Source organism: Falco peregrinus, chromosome 11 (assembly GCF_023634155.1).
Source record: "Falco peregrinus isolate bFalPer1 chromosome 11, bFalPer1.pri, whole genome shotgun sequence".
Lineage (NCBI taxonomy): Eukaryota > Metazoa > Chordata > Aves > Falconiformes > Falconidae > Falco > Falco peregrinus.
Genome location: NC_073731.1, coordinates 21,031,163 through 21,053,369, shown reverse-complemented (window position 1 = coordinate 21,053,369; position 22,207 = coordinate 21,031,163). Strand labels below are relative to the sequence as shown.

Genomic DNA, 22,207 nt, shown 5'->3' with positions numbered 1-22,207 from the left:
TCAGAAAGAAAGGGCATCTAAGAATTATAAAAGATGCCCAGCTGAATTTAACAAAAAAATAAAACTTCAGCCAAAGAGAAGAAATTACTGAAAGAAAAACAAAAAAAAAAATAAAGTTACCGAATCTAGGTAACTCAGAAAAGGCTGCAGAGTAATTTTACCATTAAAAAAAAATATTAACTTTTGATTTTTAAATGAAAAAACCCCAACACTTTCTCACACAAAGTAACTCCTTACTACAAACGCTGCTTTAAGTGCTATCCATATCTATCTGCCAGTAAATACTTTTATAACTAGAGAACATTTATGAGAAAATTCAACCTGGAGGGTAATTTACCCAAAGTTTCTGCTTGGCAAATGAAAATAGTGTTTTCAACAGATGAATATCCTTGAATGTAATTGTTATTGTTACCATCATGTAAATTGGTGTTTTACACAAATGCAGTTTGAAACCTACCTACTGAAAATAAATAAATAAAAAATAAAACCAACCTGCACAGGACAGGGCAGAACAGCACTAATAACATGTAAGCACAGGTTCCTAAATAATAATTAAAAAAAAAAAGTTGTTGCATAATGTATTCACTTTCCTACTAGTTTCACAGATTAAGATAGCAGCACCATGAGATAACAAAAAGATTTCTTTTGCCTTTAGCTCAGTAATTTACAAGTCTTCAGGTTTCACTGGGTTTTGTTGCTGTTGTTCAATGGGAAAATACTGTGGAAATAACATTTACCTGCATTCCCAGTCCACAAAGCTTGCGGAACTGCAGCTTGTTAGAGGCACATGCCCACCAAGCACCATAAAGAAAGATTTACAGTAAGTGGTGACTAATCTTTACAGCGTATACTGTATGTGTATCACTGAGTCAGCCTGAAAGTTTGTTCATTCACTCGAACACCGCTTCTTCCATTCTCTTCTCTCTCTGATCTGCAAGCAGATCTGAAATCTGCCTTCCCTTCATTCAAGGAGAGCTTCTTATTGCCTTAATAGGAAATAGGTGCAGGTACAAAACCATACTGCTATTGTGCAGGATTGACCTAAAAAACACGGACTTGCCTTCAACAGCAGCATAAAAGCAAACAGGCAGGGGGGGGGGGGGGGAAAAGCCCTACATTTTCTTTCAGCAAGAAACTTCTGTGTATGCAAGGAAGGAGTACTGCAGGAAGGGCACACAAGCTGACCCTGCTACTGGACAAACTTCCTAGCCCCAACATTTGGCAATCTGATTGCACAAAGCCTGCAAGAAATGCTCAGTTTAAGTGATCTGGTTTACCGGTAACAAAAGCAGTAGCAGAACACAGGCATATACTATAGATAGCTGGAATGGCCACATATGACTTTGCATTTGCTGAAGCCTAAAAAAAGATGCCCTGCTATTTTGTTCTCTTTTCTTGTTTCTTGCAATTTACATAATTAGCAGTACGGATTTTCCAGAAATAACCTGAAAGTAAAAGTTCTACCTGAAAAAAAAAGATGTTTATGCTAAGGATAGTGAGGGGCTTAAATTTAAGGATTTTCTTTACATAATTAGAAGCCTATCACCCACTTTGTAATTATGATTCTTCAACCAGAAGAACACAATTATTACAGAGTAAAATAATTATACCAAAGAGCTGCATTCACAAACAGACCCAACCTTGCACCTTCTTCCAAACAGTCACACAGGTAGTTCAACTGACTACAATATGAGCAGGCATTGCTACAGAATGAGTAAAAATTGAAAAATTTGGCCAATACTAAGCACACTTAGCCCAACAGCAAGCCTTTCCATCAACCAGCTTTATGCAGCAATCTATGTGCCACTGCCTCAACGTCTGCATTGCAACCTTATTAGTTTTGGACCATCGCCTACTGGCTGAGAGCTAGTCTTTAAAACCACATGAGCCCATGTTATTTTAATGAACCCCTACTTTAACTAACGATCAAGTAGTTAGCCTAGGGATCATATGCTGACAGACTTCCAGCATAGAAGTATGGCTCCTTTCACAAATTATCGGAATTCTGTGGTATTAGTCTATTGTTTATATATGGGCATTCAACATCCAGATGAAAAGTTCTGAAAGTTGGAAATCGTTGAAATAAAAGTCTGCTAGGACCTTATTTTATCACCCCCGCTCATGTTAAGCAGTACCTTACTACGCAGGCAGCCACATTTGGCTTAACTTAGGTTCTTTTCATTAACAAAACAGCACTTAACCCAATCTCTTTTTTCTGTGCACCTCCCTTTTCAGGTGTATTATTTCTTTAAATCTAAAGCTGTTTTTAACTTCAAAGACTAATTTTTTACTACAAGCAAAATGAAAGGTAAAATTCATCCTCTGCAATGCATCTTTGGTTTTCAAGCATATAAATGGTGAAACCTTTTTTCAGTTTACCTGCAAGGCATATTCTCTTATTCATGCTTTTTCATTATAATAGCAGCAACTTTAGAGAAGTATTAAAGTTCATTATGAACCAGCTCTTTCAAAATTTCATAGTCCTAAAAAACCCACTTTTCCTCACTTCAGAAAAATTTCGCTTCTCATTTTCTACTTTTATCAAACACATGCAGGCAGCAGCAATACTTTTTCATCATGATCCATGCAGCTCAGATACCAATTTACTGAACTCTGACAGCATAAAACAAGCTTACCTGATGAAAAAATACAGAGAATTACTGTTCATCACCGCGACTGAAAAGCCTCTTCCAGTCTTGGGAGACACAGCACCAATAGAAAAGAGAGGGAGAAGCTAACTGCCCATGCTCCTGCAAATGTTTTGGCTTAGAGGAATTACTGCCACCTTAAACAGAGATGTGTCTCTACCATACTCAGAAATATGGGTTTAATGTAGTTATGAATACGAATCTCACTTCTCCAGACATAAATTGTCTGCTAATTTAGAAACCTCCCTGCACTCCCCCCTGCTCTGTACCTGATGCTTTGCCATGCAGGCTTATTGAAACACATGGGGCTGGTTCGCTGCGGATGAGGACTGAAAGGTAATCAGTGCTTCACTGCTTGCGTTCAGAGACACCCTCCAACAAAGCAGATACCTGGTTCCTACAATCTGTCTTATCCTGGCATGATCAGGAGGGTGAAAGTCCTTCCCGACAGAGGCAAGCATGCCATTTCTGACACTCAGATGCCTACAGAAAAGGCTGCATCCTGCTCTGCTTGGCATGCTACTGCTCGCAGCAATTGTGTTGCCAAAGAAAGTTGAAACTTCAAACAGCTTGACTCAATCCTTTTATATGAAGTATCCTGGTTCAGCATCTCACCACTAAAGCACATCAGTCTCTGAGATGGTTTTCTGCCCTATTTTTGCCAGGAACTCATTAGAATATCACTGCAAGTACTTAATATCATTGCTGTGATGCTGAATTCACGTTTTTACACTGATCAATAAAAACTAAATCAACACACTACACACCCAGCCCACACATGAAGAAATTTCATTTAACAAGAAGATCAAAGTTGTCTACCTTCTACTGCTGTAAAATCATAACCAGCCTGTTGGTTTTTGCCAATTATCTTTGAGGAATGATTGGAAATGAGCAAAAATAATTCTGGAAGCACACATTGAAATTGCAGATACAAAACAGAGATAGGAGGACACATGCAAATAACCACGTGGGAGACCTTCACTTGAATTCAAACTGCATAGCAGGCCAAAGAGACAGCTGGAGTATCAGCATTCCTGCAAAGCTGTACTATTCAACGTAGCTTAATGTTAAGCATTTCTTTTGTTTTATCAAAATACAAAGAGGTTCCTTTGCAACACCGAACATAAGATTTTGAAAAGTAGCCCAAACAAACCCCAAGAAGCAAGCCAGCAAGTTAGCATCTGGACCACTTCTACTCATTTCCCCCTGTATATTAGGGGCACATGCAGCAACAAAACTGCTCCACCTGATGCTGAGCTACACATGACAGAAACCTTCAGTTCAGGTGACTACAGCATCCTGCACTCAGCAGACACAGCTTTGGTAATGACCTCAGAGCCCATTATTTAAAGTTGTGCTGCGACCTAAAAGCCATTAGAAAGGTGATGCTTTCAGCCTCCAGAGAGAGTGCACCATGCAGCCCTCTCCCTGCTGAAAGCAGCGTGTAGCCAACTGAAAGACCAGCACCTCTCTGCAAGGTAAGCCCTGCTCTGATGCTCAGGACAAAACAAAACATAGAAGAGGTAGACCAAAAAGAAGCAACTGGGAAGATATTTACAGAACTCCAAATCAATATCCTAAATATTTCAGGGCTTCAACAACCTACATTTTGGGGAAAAGAAAGCTCAGTTTAGCTAGGTAGGGTCTTCCAAGTATTCATACTTGTGGCAGATGTGAACCATTTAAAGGCTGGTCAGCAACCATTTTTTACTTAATACACGCTATTTTGCTAACAATGCAAATCTTATCATTAAAGGAGCAAATAACTAGCAAATTTGCTTATGAAATAACAATGACACTATTTACTAGTCGGGGTGAAGGTTTTTTCTGGTACAAATGGAATCTTCCACCAGGACATCTTCTGTACTAGCAGAAAGAGAGAGAGCAGGGTAGCAGCAGAGATGAAGCACTGGTGGTACAAGCCCAGGAGGCAGCACTGCCAGCAGCAGCAGCTACAGACTCTTGCCAAAGAACCCCATTTACCTGCTCCTTCTTCATGCACTGCTACACCGTTCAAAGGAGTAAGTAATCTCTAGCCTCTGATGAAAATGTGTATTAATAGCATCTTATCTTATGCTTCCAAACTTTCACAAATTTGTTTTCAATTCTGCGTGCACAGTAGAGGGCTATTTCAACTTATGCAGAGCTTTAACAGCATTCATTTCACTAAGACCCACTTAAGATCATACTCTTACAAGAGTGCCCAGATTCATTTGTGCCATAGGACAGCAGGGTTTACCCTACTGACCAGTCCAAAACTACATGCCAAGATTGTAGAGTGTATTCTGTTAAGAAAACGAAAGACGTTACTATTTAGGTCAAGTGTAAAATTAAAAAAAAAAAAAAAAAAAGCCTTACTAATGCAGCTGTAATTGGCATAACCCTCCAAGTGTAAATAGAGAACCTTCCCAGAAAAGGCATTTCCAGTTTTGATTTGGCATGTGAAACACTACAATACTGGGAAAAGCACTTTTCTGCTAGTACAACTGGAACTCAGATGGGACTCTTACCCACACAGAAGTGTTGCAAGACCCCTCAATCCCCTAATATGCACTACTTTACCAGCAGATTTTTTGGCTTAAAGGGGAGAATGTATTTAAGGTAATTTCCAAACACACCATCATTCACTATTTTTTTTCTTTTAAATATAAAAACTAGAACACAAACTTCCCTCCTATCCTCCCCCAACACCCCCCCAAACGCACATACACTAAAAATATATAAATAAAGGAAATGAAACTTCCCCATCAATGAAAATAGTGTGTGGTGGGGAGTGGAGAACAAAGACAAAAATGGGTCTGTACAGCATCTTTTATGGCCAACTAAGAGTCAAGTGACTTTTTTTATAAACAAAGAACTTCAGCCATTAGCAAATTTTAAACTTAATAGCCCCTTGCTTCACAGGGCTGAGTACTTTTTTCCCCCACAGTCTCATGCTCAAGTTATTTAGGATTTGATATTCACTTAAACAGAAAGTACCTGATATAAATTCCACATCTCAAATGGACCCTGTCCTTTAAGAGTCCTGGTAAGCCCTGTTCTAGCCAAACAGCGTGAACAAAAACCTCTCACCAGCAGGGACCTTTTTAAAAAGCGCTGCTGATAATTTAACATTTACCTTCTATCGGTTTTGCTGGGGCAATCCTCCCCCAATCCATATTTTTACAGTCTTTACACTCCAGAGTTAGCTGGAGGTTTTAGTACTGGAATCTGAGCTTTTCCTCATTACTGAACATGAGATTTTTGACAAATGGGAAAAAAAACAAACCCCAAATATTAAAAAAGACCATCTACAACAATCTTGCTTTGCTACAGATGCAATAAAGTTTAAACATGAAGAGGAAAAAAAAAAAACAACAAAAACAACAAAGCAAAACAAAACCTTGCAGTAATGCACTTCAAGGACATATCACAATGCAGGCTCTATCAAGAATCTCACCATGAGCAGTTGATGAGGGGAGGGAGGGGAAATACAGCAACCATTTCCTTGCTGAACTAAAAAGACAGGAGAAAATTTGTGATAAGGCCCAGGATGGCTGCCTTAGAAAGGTCAAATTCATGGGGTAGGGAAACTCAGCACTCGTGGCCAAGTGCCTGGAGCACAGCCTACCCCAGCTCAGCTGACCAGCCGATGGGAAGCTGAAGATCAGCGATTCATGTGAAATTCTAACAAAATCTGAACTGCAAACTGGAGAAAGACAAACAAAAAAGAATATATATAAAAATCAACCATCTTTTGAGCCTGCATCATATCAGCATTTTGGGTCTTTCCAGAGCAAATCACCAGTCAACTACAAAAACTTAGGTGGGCTGTTCATGAGAGACACGTTATCTGTGTTACAGAGTAAGCCGAAACCGCAAGACTCATTTCACTCAGAACCTCCAAATATACCCAACGCTACACAACTCCTCCAAAACCCTGCAACATCTCCAATCTAATATGGAGAGTTTAAACTTTTTTTAAAAAAAAAACAAACCACTATTATAGGGTAATAGGGCACATATTAAAAGCATGCCCTGGATTCCCCAAACCATTATCCTCTCAAGAAGAAAGTAACATCAACAATGTATTTGCCTTCTAGTTTCTGCAGCAGCAGGTGGTAACCTGAGCACATTCTCCAGTTTTTCCCCACACAAATCAATGTCTCTTTTTTTTCCTTCTGCTGCTGCTTTGAGCAGGGCCAGGTGAGCCTGCACCCCCACCGCCATGCAGCAACATGGCCAAGCCAGAAAGAGAGAAAATAAACCACTGTCAAAAATACTCTTCCTTCTGCCCACAGAAACCAATATCCAACAAGAAGCAGCATCGATGTAATTCACCGACTGACTATGTCACTTCATCCTCCCAGCCTGGCTGAACCGCACGCTACCTAGAGACGCACATGCAGTGGCAGCAAGCAAGGAGATGATGGTGCAAGAACCCATTCTCAGCATCTCCAGACCCAAGGGGAAATACTCCCCCAGGCTCTGCAAGGTAACTTGGCACATAAATGCACGCTGCTCAAAAGCAGATTCAACAGATCTCTTAAATCTGCTTGGATTCAAGTGAAGAGTTAAAGAACAAACCAAACCTAATAGAATTGTTGCTACCTTTCTTTGAACCACGCTCAGCCCTGCTCTTTGAAGGAAGAGCCGCCTTTCTTAAAATATATCTGAATGCGCTATTTTTGTCTTTATCTTAGAAGGCTTGATTTCCCCTCACAGCCCCACAATTGATTACAATAATAGGTTTCTCAGAGCTGGACAAGTTAAGAAAAGGTTTTATAACTTCAAATGCAGCAAAACATATGGAATTTGCTGCCTTCTTTTCTTGTTCTAGTTTCAAGTGCAGAGCCCTCACTCCTCATCATCCCACCCCCCCAAATACTCACATGCACAGTAACTGTACTCCTCTAGGCAGTGCCACGGGAGTCAGTGCAACCACTGGTGCTGCTCACCTTAGGTAAATAACCAAGTGCGTGGCAGCTGTGCCACACAGAATTCATAGATGCACTTAAAGACGCTTCTGCTTCCAAGCAGACGAGAGGCAACAGGATTCAGTAATTTTAGGAACAGAAAAAAATACAATTCTGATGATAGTTTTTCATTGGAAGCTATGCAGCCCCCAAAAAAACGCAAGGGGAAGAAACAAATTGTTTCCATATCAACAATTATTCTGTAACTCTCGAACACCGCTGGTTTTGTTGTGTTTTTTCTTTTCTTTTAAAAGGTATTTCTAAGGAAACTAAAATCTAACTGCCTTATCTCGCAAGATATTATGACACATCATAAGGAGACACGACTTTACAGCATCAGAAATACATGATGACATTACAGATCGCAGGGCCCCCCCTCCCTTTAGTTTACTACTGTCCCATTACAGCATTGGGAAAGGGAGAGAAGAGCCTCCTTGAACACTTTGCTGAGGAAGTTTTTAAGCGACATATTCACTGCTTGATTAGAACAAACAAAAATATAAAATTAAAATATTCACAGCAAAATATTATCTTACTCCTTTAGGAAACCTACAGTACACTACAGGACTGTTCTTCTTAGACTTTTCTCGTACTCCCTCTGACAGATGCCATGTTACAAGCTCAATTTATAACGGCAAGCCTCACTACACTACTGGAAGAATTAAAATGGCCAGAGGAAGAGAAGTAACAGTGTTTAGAGTTTAAATCTAGGAATTATTTTTATCTACCTAGGCTACTTGAGTACTACCCAAAAGTGAAACAAACCTGAAATGAGATCTGGCTTTATGGTCTTGAATGCATACTATTCTTAAGGGACAGGTCACCAGCAGTAACATAAAGGTGGAGAAAACTAAATGGGTACGACATCAGAGACTTTTTTCAGTCTATCCAAATACAACATGAGTCAATATTAGGTAGTAGAGAAGTTAGTCACACTGTGGTTTATTTATGCTCATGCTGGCCCATAGGGGAGTGATGTAAACACTTGAGGCAGGATGCCTACCTAGCTACCCCCTAGCCTCATCCCTGTCCCCCAGGGAGGGATGCCAACAGCAGGACGTAACATTGATAGCAGTGTGATTAAGCTCTGGCCTCATTTCACTGAGACGCTGACTCTCCACTCCTTGCTCCGGCCAGCTTCCACAGTGAAGTACATTACTTGTATTGGAGATTTTTTGGCTCTTCAAGATACACTGTTTTGACGACCACGCTGACAATGCTGCTCAGCTCCTCACTGGAGTCTCCCAACTTCAGAAATGTGAGCTGCTTAGTGGTAGCAGAACTGATCATAAGAGCGTTTATTTCCACCAAAATGTTTGAGTAGGGTATATCTAAGCCCTAAATTTTTCCAAAGTACAAGAAAAATGCATACATTTTCTTCATATGAAAAATCACTCACCTAAATTCTGAACATTTTTTTTTTAAGCAAGGCTGCATAGCTTAACTTTCATGCCACGCATGCATGCATAGAGCATTGATGAAGCAGCACCTTTGTGTCAAGTACATGCCTCGCACAAGCCTTAGAAGAGAAGGTAACATACCCACCTTGCACAAGCCTTAGAAGAGGTGATATACCCACTAGGGCACATCACGCCCCGCCACTTCAGGGAATAACAGAGTGCAACGGGTTATTTCCTGATAGACGCGCCTCATCAAGGAAAGGACTCCGCTCTGATCCAATCCAACATCATAAGAAGACCACCAAGTAGCTAAGCCATGGCAGCAAACAGCTGCATGTACCACACGCAGGAATGGTCCACGCATACACACACACGGTGCAGACAGGTCACTTCACTATGATGCTGCCCGCGGGGGCAGGTCCCCAGGGGAGCCCCCCACGGTGGGCCCGTGGCCCAAGCAGGACGGTGGCCCAGGCCAGGCCCAAGCTCACCAGGTGAACTCTCCCCTCCTCCCATACTTACAGTAAAATTACAGCTGGTGATGACATAAAACTTCACCCGCTGTGACTACGCGCCTAAAACATTCATTGCACAGTTAAGCACGTGCAATGTTTTCCATAAATAGTTATGGGTCAACATATTTATTTTACTCCCATCGTATGAGTCCAGTAAAAACCCACGAACCGCACCGGTCACCACCTCAACAGCGACCGGCGTTCGGCACCGGCGGGTGTCACCGGACAAAGCACGACCCCCGCCCAGCGCGCACCGCCAGCAGCCGAGCCCGGCCGGTGCGCAGCACAGGCGAAAACCGCTCCGGTAAAGTCAGTCGAGGGATGAGTAGGCATTATCCATTTATTAACTGGTTAACTGCCAATTAATTTTACTTGCAAATCACCCCTCCGCTATTTAAAACATCTGGCTAAGAGTTCCTACCCGTTCCCCCCGCGCCGGGCCGGGAAGCGCAGCCCCCCCGCGCCCCCCAGCCGCGCCGCGCGTCCCTCCCGCGGGAAGGCGGCGGCCACGTTTCTCCCGGAGAAGTTCGCACCCGGCGGTGCCGCCCGGCCGCAGGGGAGGGCCCCGCGTCCCGCACCGGCTGACACGGCCACCGCTGCCGGCGGGGCGCAGGCGCGCGTGGGTCGGCCACGCGTGTCAGGGGCCGCGGCGGGTACCGCGGGACAACTTCCGCGCCGAGCCGTGCCGTGCCGTGCCGGCCTTCCCCGCCTCCCCTCCGCGGCGCCCGGGACCGGCCCGCCCGCCCGCCCGGCCAGGTAGGGGGCAGCGCCCCGCGGCCGCGCCCGCCCCCAGCCCGCTCCCGCCGCCCCGGGCGCCCCCTCCCTGCCCGCGGCCGGCCGGCGGGGAGCGGCGGTCGGTGAGGAGGAGGAGGCGGCAGGGCCTCGCCTACTCGGCGCTGCAGACCGAAAGTGAACTGCAAACTTTCCCCCCCACCCCCCCCGCCTTTTTTTTTTCCTCCCTTCCAGCGCAGCCCCAGCTCCTGCAAAAATGAAACTTGCGGAGCGTTGCCCTACCTGGCGTGGAGTCTGCAACAAGTGCAGGCGCGGGGGCCGGGCGCGGGGAGCGGCGGGGCCGGGCGCGGGGCTTATGTCGGTGTCGGCGAGGAGGGAGCAGTTGCGATATTAATTTATTACGGAGCTGCCCGGGCTCGGTCCTACTTCACTTACAGTACGGCTCTCATCCTGTAAACAAATATCGCTCCGCCAGGAAACATACTCCCCCCGGCCCGGCCCCGGCCCCGCGGCCAGGCACCCACCCCGGCGGCGGCACATGGAGCGGAGCGGGGCGGGGGCCCGCCGCACCCCCCCCGCCCCGCGCCGGGGGAGGCTCCGAGCACCGGCACTTACCTCCGGCCACGGCCTCCCCCTCCCGCCGCGCTGCGTTGCCGAGTCCGTGATGAAAAAAAAAAAAAAAAATTAAAAAAAAAAAAAATCCCGGTGTCAGCAAATCGCTGTCAAATTATTCTCTTGCAGAAGGGAGAGGGGGAGCGGGAGCGGGGGGGAAGCAGAAGCAGAAGGGGGAGGAGGCTGCGGGAGGCGGCGGGATCCCTCCGCCGCGATGGGTCTGGCCCTGGGTAGCGAAGCAGGAAGTAAGGTGTCGGTGGCGCCGCGGCCGCCTGGCCCCGCGGCAGGGCGAGGGCGAGGGGCGCCCGCCGCCCCCGGGGGCCCGCCGCCGGCCGTGCGCCGCCGCCGCCTCCTGCTCCGCCGCGCCGCTGTCTCGCCGGCAGCCCCTCCTCTCAGGGCGGCGAGCGCAGCGCAGGTGCCGGGGCCACCGGCGGCGACCTGTCAGCGGCTCCCGCCGCCGGGGCCGCGGGTCGGCGGGAGGCGGGAGAGGGGCTGCCGCGGGCTCCCGGCGCCGCCGCCGCATGCCGCAGGGCGGTGGGGCCGGGGCCGGCTCCCGCTCCCGCTCCCGCCCGGGCGGCGGCGCCGGGGGGTGACAGCGGCGCCGCGGGCGGACGCCGCGCCAGCCCGGGGGCTGCCGGGGGTCCCGCCGCCGAGGGGCTGCAGAGGAGGGTACTCCCCGCCGCCGAGGGGCTGCGGAGGGGGTCCTCCCGGCTGCAGAGGGGGTGTCACGGGGAGCCGGGCCGGGGGCGGCGGGGGCTGCGGCCGGGCCTCCCCCAGCCCCGAGGCGGGCAGTCGCCGCGGTGAGGGTGCTCCCCCAGCCGGGAGGCGTGCGCCCGGCGCGGGGAAGGGCTGCGGGGGTTGCCGCGGCCCCAGCCGGGCTCCAGCGCTCCGGGTTAATTTGGAAGTTAATTCTTTAATGCGGCGAGCCTCGTAGGAACTTGCTCCTGTGGTCACTGATCTTTGCCACTGGTAGTCTTAAATCATCAGCTTTTCTTCTTTTTTCCCCCTTTCATTCTACAGAAATGTTCTGGCAAAATACCTCATAGGCCCTGCCTCCCTTGAGCTTAGAATTTGCATTAGATTGCACCAAAATGTTCCCTTGCAGGGAAGGATTTTGCATCTTGGGGACAGATATGTGATGCGTGGAGCTTATGCTGTGCTCTGTTTAAGCTCACGGACAATGACAGACAAGTTGCTGTAAGAAGCCATAGCTGGGAAGAGAGAAACTGAAACGGGGGTGGTTATAGGGCCTACTTCTGCCTTCAGAGAGATTTAAAAAAAAAAAAAAAAAAACAGACAAAACTCTCAAGGGTTGTAACTGGAACAGAAAAAGGTCTTTGGTGTTAGCATTTCTGATTCAGCCTTATATTATAATGGTTACCAGCAGCCTCATTTTCTTTTTATGGTCATCCTGGTTTCCTGGTTGCATGACACTTCCATTGGGCCACTGTTCTTAATAATTTAACCTTTTATGAGATTGTTTTGATTTACAGTGTAGATTAGAGCAAAAGCAAAAAAGTATGATATCACCCATTGGCTATTAAACTCCTTTGTACTATACGCAAAGGTCTCAGTTTTTTAAAATGTTAAGAGAAAGGTTCTCCACCACCCACCCCCAGCCCTCCCGACCAGCTAGTCATTTTCTAATTTTATTTTTACTTAAGTGAAAAATACCATTCAGATATTTTAACTTCTCCGTGCTGAGCTATGCAAAATCTATGCTGAGCTTTGGAGTCAATGGTTGGCTTGTTTGCTTGCTGGAGTCCTAAGTCATATAAACGATGTTGAAAATAGAATTAAAACCACAACTCAACATGTGTCTTGCCTCTGTTTGTTTTTTGTGTCTAGCCTGAAACCCAGAGTAGCCCATATTACTGGTGATTTCCAAAATGACCTTTGAAAATAAGCAATGGAATGTAAGGCAGTCTTTCTAGGTTTGTCTCAGCTTCTCGGTTTGTCCAACTAATCAATACAAACAAATCTATATTGAATCAGCTAGGTGTTACTTGATTTACCTGGAAAACGCAGGTTTGTGCTGTAGCTCTCAAAACAGAAGCACGTCTAATTAAAATTTGAACAAAGAATCCTTATCAAGCAGCCTTCTGACATACTATAAAATGGGGCCCGTCTTACTCTGCCATTAAATTTAGCTACACAAAACTCTTCTGAATGAGAAACTAGTTTATTAGCTTTGGACGTTTCAAGACAACTGTGGGGACTGGCTATAGCCAGACTGCATTCTTTGTACTTATCCTGCAATTTATGAATTGGTCTCCATCAAAAGCACAAAGCCTTAATTTATGTTCTGTTTTCCTGATCCTTCTTCTAATCTTCAAGGATTTGAGTATCAAACTTCCCCGTTTTGAATAACAAATCATATTACTATTTCAGCGTTAAACCTCAGAATAATTTTACGGGCTTGTCGCGATGTTGTTTGACAAGGTTCTGGCGGTGATGGCTGGCAAGTGGGTGAGCGCTGGGAGCCCTGAAGCTGGGGCGAGGTCCTGGCCGGCCGAGCCGCCCGCCGGCTGCTATCAGAAGAGGGAAACCTTGCTCTCCCCTGCCCGCTGGCTTGCCCTGCGGAGCTGGTTCAGCTCACCAAGCCAGAAGGCTGTGCCCTCTCTGGGCTAATTTCCTGCCATTTTGGCGAGCTCCCTGGGGGGTCAGTTGGGTGCCAGGGGCAGCGCAAGGAGAGCCTGGGGGGGACACGGGACAGGGTGGGCCTGGGGAGCTGCCACCTGCAGCAGCAGCAGCAAGCTGGCAGGGCGGCTCAGCTGCCTCCCGAAACCTCCCACACCTGACAAACAACAGAAAAGGAGCAACTGTCTTATGGTAACTGCCATCGCTCTGTCAGATTTTTGTTAGAGGTTAATGCATTTTAATTTTTTTTCTAAGCGGGGCTGCTTTGGAAAGGAAAGAATTAGAGGAGTTTTGAAGTGACAGAGCTCTCTGATCATCCTTGTGGTTCATTCCTTTCCGACACAGGATTGCTGTGTCATTATCTTCCCAAATGTCTCAGTTCTTATAAGGAGGCTCTCTATGCCTTGAATTTGTGGGCTTTCTAAGAAAGACAATGCTGAAGAAAAACATAGTCTGACTGCAGTGGAAGGCAATATACCTTTGTTCAACAGCTGGAGTCTTTAAACTAAAACCCCTTAAGACTCAGTGAATCGCATTTCTTAGCGGTCGAAGTCACAGCAGCCAAAATACGGATGTCCATCCAGTTTCTCAGTTTTGGATGCCCGTTTCCAGCTGAATTTTGAATTGTGGATGTTATCGTAAAAAAACAATGATCAGACCTTAATTATCTAAGTTGGGTGGACAAAACCAGTGACAGGCTTAGTTTTGTTTTAAAATGGAGCTTTTGAGACATATAGTGTACAGATAGAGGATTTAGAATCAGAAGCAAATTTGGTCTTAGAATCTGACATCCTACATAATGTGGACTGTAGTATTTGTAATTGAGATTATTACCTGCTTAGTTAATTTTCCAGGAAAAAAAAGTCATTCCAGAAATTTCAAGAAATGGATAATATGCCCTCTGCTACCAGTCATTCTGGTGTAATTACCAATCACCTCCTGGTTAAATGTTTGAACTTGGTTTGTCGTTTCAATTTGTGAGTTTTCCAGCATGGCATTGCTGGTTCTTTCCCTTCTAAATTAGTTTGGTATCACCTGAATCCCTTCGATTTAGTCATTCATTTACCTTTGTCTTTTTCCCATTAAAGAAACACCGGGGCCTTACAGAAGTGGCATTAGTAGCATCAGAATAATTAAAAAAGCTGAATGTGTGCTTTCTGCGATCACATTCCCTGTGCATCATAAGGAAAGTAGCCACAGCATCCCACATACCTGAACACAAGATAAATAAATAACAGCTGGTGGTGGGCTTGCTCACAGATCAGCAAATACATTACTCCAGATACATCTGTGGTCAAGAAACTTTGTGTCTCTGATTTGTTTGAAGGTCATGTGAGCAACCCCGCTCTTGCCTTGATGTTCCTTGCATTCAAGTATGGTGTTTCCCCCCTTTAGGTCCCCTCCCAGGGAAGCTCAGGACATTGAGAGCTTCCAGGATGAAAGAGCTTGTGCTCTTCGGTGTCACTTCTCACCATGTCCATTGCAAGGTATGAACAATGGCCAAGGTTGAAATGGAGCTGAATAATTTTTAGTAGAAATGCACCGAGACCCCAGCTACTACGAACGGCTGCGTACCTCCCTGTGGTGGCTCCCACCGCCCGGGTGAGGAGAGGCCTGTGTCAGACCAGCAGCATCCCAGTGCTTCTGGTCCCAGCGGCCTCTTGCCCAGTGGAGCAGCTGCTCTGACCCCAGATGTGACGGATTTCTGAATCTGATCTCAGACCGTGCCACCACCATTTGAAAACTAATCCTGGAAGTAAGACTTTTTTTTAATTCTTCACATTCAGCCAGATCAGTTTGCTGATTGCACAGCATAAGGAATAGGGCAGAAATTGCGCTGAGGAGAGGAGAGTACGAAAGCATGCTGCTGTCACTCAGACAGCTGGTGAAAGCCCTGCCTGCTGGGTCTCTTTCCATGAAGGCTAAAACCAAAGTAAATTGCAATGGCTGAGGTCTTGCAGTCCCCTCTGCAGGTTACTGCTTCCAGCTGCATGGTTTTGCTTCTGTTTGCACCCAACGCAGATGCTCACCGCTTCCCTGGTGAGCCAGATCCCCCCCAGCGCTAGCAGAAACCCTGGGTAATTTTTCCCTGAATTGCTTCACTGAGTCAGCCAGACAATTAGCAGAAGAGGAGGCAGGGTTCTGAGCCCAAAAGCGGGATTTGCAGCCGCACCGGTTTAAATAGCTTTGCATTTTCATGAAGCCATGGCTACTGTTGCATCTAGGAGATAAGATGCTCTTTAAGAAGGTCAGTCCAGGCAGTGGACAAAAAAAAAAAATAATGGAAAAGTGAACCCGTGTGGCTGTTCACACCACAGTCAGCTCTGGAAGTCCACATGCGCTGTTTGGGTTTTTTTTCAGCTTGAACTGAGGGAACTTTTTAACAAAGCTTAGAGCCACCTGTCCATGAGCTGGTTGATGAGCTGCTCCTCCGGTGCAGCCTGTGGGAGCTGCTGAGCCCCTGGGGCTCTGGCCAGTGCTGATGGAGCTGGGTGCCGCTGGATGGGGGCTCCTCTTGGCAGCCCTCGGTGGGTCCCAGCCTTGACCTCCCTGGCTCTCACGGCAGCTGGGCACATGGGAGGTACGATGCTGCTTTGCAGGGATGTTCTGAAACAAATTAAAGCCTGTAAAGTGCTTCGGAATGTTTTGGTAAAGAAGTTACAGACAGGCAAGTTACAAATAGTGATGACTTGGAGATTTTTTTTTGATGACGCTATCACTGTTTTGCAACTGTGTGCAAGCTAGAGAGGAAAATGAGCTAGAGACATTGGGAATTTTAAAGGGGACATTCTTGCTTCATTTGGTTTGTGTCCATTCCTGTTCCTCTTGGAAAAGTCCCATATATCATCATGCTGTCAGGAATAATCTGTGGGAATGTACATGTGCACACAAGAGATACAATGACATGGCCCATCTTGTGAGATCACATCCTAGTGAGCAATGCTCCAGTTTGTGGGGCTTTTTCACATGTTGGAGAAGAGGAAATGTTTTATTTTATAAAATACACTGACATATATATTTATAAATTTACAAATGAGCATTATATATACATATTGTATAAATTATAAATTTGCAAATTGTGAATGCGTAAACATATAAAACTCAAGTATCTTTATAAAACTAACATAAGAGAAAATCTCATATTTTTATTTTTTTAATAATTCCCAGATTTTAAGTTAATGGTGTGGTTTGAGCCATTCTAAATTTTAAAACCACTCACTCTGTTACAGCTTTTTGTGTAAGTAGGCCTGAGAGTGTCTTACAGTCAGGGGCCAGTAATACAGTCCCCATTTTACAGGTGGTAAACTAGGGAACAGAGGTGGTCCAACATCATCTAGGAAAGTAGTGACAGAGGTAAAGTATGAAACCAAGTCTCCTAAGTCTTTGCATTTTGCTGTGTCTTAAAGGCAGGCCAGTATTTTTCAAGTCAGTCTTACACTCAACTCAAAATGTTTGGAGCTTTGACTGATGTGCAAGAAGTTTTATCCTCCTGGTTTTGTATGCAGTCCCAGTAGTAACAGCTGAAAACTGCTGTACAAAGAAAAACACCTTATTCTAAATGTCCTGCTGATGTACTACTGGGAAGAAATACATAGTCCTGTTTGCAGACAAAGATTCAAGTCAATTACAGTATTCAACGGAAACTACCTTGACAGAGACACCATCAGCTTAAAACCCAGTGAAATATAGTGACAGATTGAAGGTAGTGTCTCCTACGACTTCTGTTGAATGCCCCCACCAATCTTTGTGAATTGTTTTTTCCTGACTTTGAAAATCTGTTATGCGGTAAAATTGACATATACAGAAAGAGACTTTAGGATGGCTTGTTACACAGAGCTATACTAATTTCTGAGGTGTTTGCTGAATGAGAGAAACCGTACTTTTGAGTACGGGAAGGAAAAATGAAGCCAATTGCATGCAAAAATTTTCTAAAGATTAAACAGTTATGGAAAAGATGTGTGATGAGAGTAGAAGGAAGCCTGACATCTTAACTTTAAGTTGCAGTTAATCTAAATCATTTTCTGTAACAGAAGGATAATACTGAAATACAGAAATGATAAGTCAGTGTGGTTCCCTACCACAATGTGCAGCATGTCCAAGTCTATGCTGACAACTGAGATCAAGATTAAAGTTTTCCAGTGTATGTAGTGAACTTCAGTGCAATGGCAGCAGTGTTATTTTTTCAGGATTTTTTCTGTCAGAAGTGGATATGATATTAGCAATAGCACACCGCATCTTGTGTGGAAAGAGCTCAGGCGGCCATCTCTGATCAGACCTATCCCAGTCATCATATCGCCCTCCTTTCAGCAGATTCTCAGTATTCTATTTCATATTCCTCAGCAAAGAAGCAAATTATTTTTCTGATTTTATGCAGAGTTGAATATACCCTGTATAGGGTTTGTGGAGGGAGTTTAAAAGAAAACAACCATCCACTACTTCTGCTCTGAACTTTCCCATTCAGAACTGTAACCTGAATTTTTATGCAAGTCTGTTATAGTCATATATACCGGTCACTTCTAGGTCTTGCTGCATCTTACTTATTTGTTTCTTACATATGTGACAGTGGCAGATACACATTTAAGCTGCAAGGTTGCAGCTGTCATGATTTAAAAAATAATATTAATTAACATAGCTAGACTCATATTGTATATCCAATATGTACACAGTATATTCTATTTATAGTGATTTAAGGCACTTAAACCATCAAATTGAAATAAGCTGTATCGTTTCACATTTTTATAGTGATGGAAACGCACTTACAATAGAAGACAAGCACATTTACATTTCTGTCTCAGTGGTTTTCTTTAGTGGCCCCAAAACACTTGAGAAGGTGAAAGCTGCACCAAAAACTAGAAAGCAGAAAAGGCAATGCAGTTACTGTATAGCTGCAGTGAGACAGGGAACTGCAAGGGGCCCCTATAAAGCAGGTTAACAAAGTTAACGGTAGAGGAAAACCAATTTGTTCTATAGCTGAGATAGTTTTGCCAGCAGCAGCTGAAGGGCAGCAGATGACAAGTAAATCCAGGGATATGTAAATACGTGAAGTCTTATAGTATGCTTTCTGATGGACTGATTTTGCTTCTAGGCATGAAGAAACTACCTCCATCCCATTCAAATGACCTGTGAGCCTCTAAACAAATATGGAAGTTGGGAAATTAAACACAGTATCCCCCAAACAATCTCCATGTGGTGCTCCAGATGCAAGCTTAGGTCTGTGAGGCTAAGGTCTCAGACTTCAGGGTCTGTTCTGTTGAGAAGACAGCTTATGGTATAAATTGGGAATGAGATTGTTTTCGGAGGGGAAAAAATAAAACCCTCTCTTCTGGGTCACTAAGTGTGGAATTTTCCTATAAAAGTCACCAAAGTTTTCTTTTAGCCATGTGTAGTACCAATGTGTCCTCTGATATCTGAGAGCTCCCTGGGGACCCACCAGTGACGACTGGATAACTTATGGACCAGAACGCTCATCTCATAGCCTGCAGCACCCACAGCATTGCCCGCTTGCTAGAAAAGCTTGAAGATATGTGGAGAGTCACATCTAGGGAGGGAACGGAGGTTTCTGAAATCAACATTTGCTTTAGTTGATGTGTTCATCTGCAGAATCCATTTCCCTTTATTCAGAAATTTTAACAGTGACAAGGCATGCATTTGTGTTTCTCTGGGTATATATTTTACAGCTCATATGTCCTCTTACTTTGCAAACATCTCCTCTAAACCCCCTTGGGAGGACAGGTACAGCTCCATGGCTTTTTGTTTTGAGTACCATGCTAGGTGACTAATCTAGCAGCTAGTGATAGCTGAAGATTGAGACACTGATAATTCCTCTGCACCCCAGAGAAAGGCAAAGATGCTTATTACACATTGATTGTGTATCAGTTGAGGAAATCCCCAGATGAGTTGTGGGTGTATTTCACTTTCTTTGCACTACTTGAGTGATGCGCTGGGAACAAAGGAGAACAAGAAAATAAATTCAGCCCTAATTACGCATAGTGAACCTGTGGCCTTCTTAAAATACACTCAACCAAGGGAGCAAACCCAGGACTGAGTGAGGCTTCTTCCAGACTTGTTTTAAGACTGCACCATTCGAGGCCATTCTCACTGAAGTGTCTGCCGAAATACTCTTGAGTCTGTGTTGAAGGAGCAGTCCTGTGTGGAGGTCCTTCCCTAGCCATGTGCCAGTGTTGTTCCCTTCCTATCACAAGGCTATCTGAAGATCTTAAACCTGTTCCACACTTAAGTTCCAAGCATCTTTGTTGTCTATCTGACCTTGCAATATGACAGGCTGGAAACTTTTACTGTCTGGCTTTTTGTAAGGCTTGCTTCACAATCTGGGTAATGTAGATTTCTCTGCTTCCCATTTCCACTTCTGTAATGTTTATTATATTCAATTGTATGTCTGCTTTGGTGCTCATTTCTGCAGCTCCTGCCTATGTTTCATGCAGTTCTTCATCTTATCTGCAATTGCAATCTGCACTCTCAATCAGCTCATCTCTTTTTATTAGTAATAGATCCAGTTGGTTCATATGCTTGCATACGCTCCAGGATGGTAATGTCTTGTCTTGCCAGCAGACAGAGATTTTAAGGTTGTGATAACCTATATGTTTGTCTGAGGGATGCGAAAATAATGTTATGAATGCTGTTTCTGAAAAGGGGGTTTTGCACAGCTTCAGTAGTTTTCACGCACTGCAGTTGACTGTCCCCAAAAGAAGTGACACATAGAACTGACAGCGCTGCAAGCCCATGGTTTACATTTGTTCATAACTAATTGAACATGAAAATCCTCAGCATTTTCCCTCGATTACCTCTGTGTAGATACCACTGTGAGGACAGATTTCTTTAAATTATCCTATGCTTTCTTTGTTCCATTTTAACCTCTGATTATACCTTGTTTCTTTTTCCAAATTTTTTCTTCTACTGAGCTTGCCCTATGCATAAGCATTCTTCATAAGGAAATCAGTGAGATATTTGTAGTTAATTTTTTTTGTCTTAGATTTTGTGCCTAGTACATAATGATTCAGTTACATCTGAACTTGTGTGCTGTAACCCTGGCTTTCCACTTCTTCCCTCTACTGCCAACAAAGCAACTTTATTTTCTAGTAACTTAAAGTACCTCCTTTTATCCTTAACTCTCTGCAGATGCTTCCCTCCTTCTTCCTTGTTAATTCAAGTCTCTCTGCTTCCAAGGATCCTCTGCCTAGGATTGTGCCTGTCTCCTTCTGTGCAATTTTCTGCTCTGAGATGGAAGGCGACAGGTAGCTGCTTCTTTCCCCCTCCCATTCCTGAGCATCGCAGTAGAAAGATGCCAGCTTGCCTAAAAGGGGCTCTCAGCTGTGCTTGTAACCCGTTTTCAAGTGAGTGTTTTGAAAACTAGTTAGGCAGTTTTCCCAGTGTAGACAGGCTCATAGAAGGACCATTAATTACTCAGCGCAGGCTTAACCATGGGCAGAAAAAGGGGGCTTTTGTGCAGTTGTCAAACCCTCACCATTATTTGTACATGTTGGTTTTGTATTTAATAGGATTACATGACTTCTTTGCTCTATATGCCAAAATGGATGGTTCCTTTCAGTAATAAAACAAAGCCAATAACCTGAAAGGAACCACAGCTCAAAAGCACAAACTTGACCTCTGATTGACCTTGACATTTACAGTCTAAAAAGAACTTTTCTTTGAACAGACAGAAGAAGTCAGGGAGCCAGCAAGAACCAGGAGAAAATGGTTTTGTTGCCTTCTGATTACATTGTTTAAACCAACATACTACATGGTTTACAATACTTCATTACAATGTATTAGGGCCTGGAGGTGATTTAATGTCTGTTTATAACTGAGACTAATCTTGAAATAAACAAATGAATGTTTGGAAAATGGATGAAGCTGTTCTGCTGGAAACAGCATTAAATGCATCTCTGAAGAGTAAATTGTGGCTGTACAGCACTTAAATGCTTTTTATTTCTACCTTCAGTTGTATTTCAGTAGTTTTATCTAACAAAATTAATCATGGTGCGGTAAAAAAATTTCTAATTGGTTAGGACTGTCTAGCAGCCATACATTCTAAAACAAATTCACAATTTAAAAACTGTTTAGCCCTTTAAAATCAGGGGAAAAGATAAACTAGAAAATGCTGTAGCATTACACTAGGCACCATGGTGATCTAAATTAAATCTGTTACAACCTGTTCTAATTTAAAATTGCTCCGTTGTGCGAATGAAGGGGAAAAGAAGAAGAGTTAGTTGACTTGTTCAAAGCATTTTCATATTCCCAGATAAATCTTTCATCCACCCTGCCTTTGCTTGTGGGCTGTACGTTCCCATTTCCTCTGTGCATCCCCTCTGTAACTACACATAAAAGCGGTTTCAAATGGAGCCCAGAACTCTTCCTCCAGGGGTTCACAATCAGTTCTCGTCTCTATCAGCCAAGAACAAGCAATGTCGTTGAGCATCACCATCGCAGTGTCCAGTTGTTCATGACACCCAGAAGCTCCTCTGCCATGCTGTAGGCTGGGGGCCTTGCTAGAGGAGGTTGCTCCAGTTTCTCCTGCCACAGGATGCCTGCGGCTGCGCTCGTCCTGCCATCCACCTTTGCGGGCAACTCCTTGGCCACTCCGGCTTCTCTCTCTCTCCTGCCTCTCCCACCACCCCAGGCCCCACCCGTGGCCCCCAGACACGTCTTTCACATCATGTCTCTCGTCTTCTAACACCTGACATTCA

At 44.5% G+C, this 22,207-nt stretch overlaps 1 protein-coding gene across 11 annotated transcripts in view; it reads right to left on the bottom strand.

The window, feature by feature from the left end:
- Positions 1 to 10,934, bottom strand: part of TRERF1 (transcriptional regulating factor 1) — a 100,504-nt gene extending 89,570 nt beyond the window's left edge. For 7 of the 11 annotated variants that reach the window (XM_055816650.1, XM_055816653.1, XM_055816652.1 and 4 more), the window contains exon 1: positions 10,533 to 10,854. The gene's annotated coding sequence lies outside the window, so the exon portion shown is untranslated. The other 4 variants (XM_055816649.1, XM_055816654.1, XM_055816655.1 and 1 more) reach the window with 4 other exon arrangements.
- Positions 10,935 to 22,207: the final 11,273 nt, after the last annotated feature.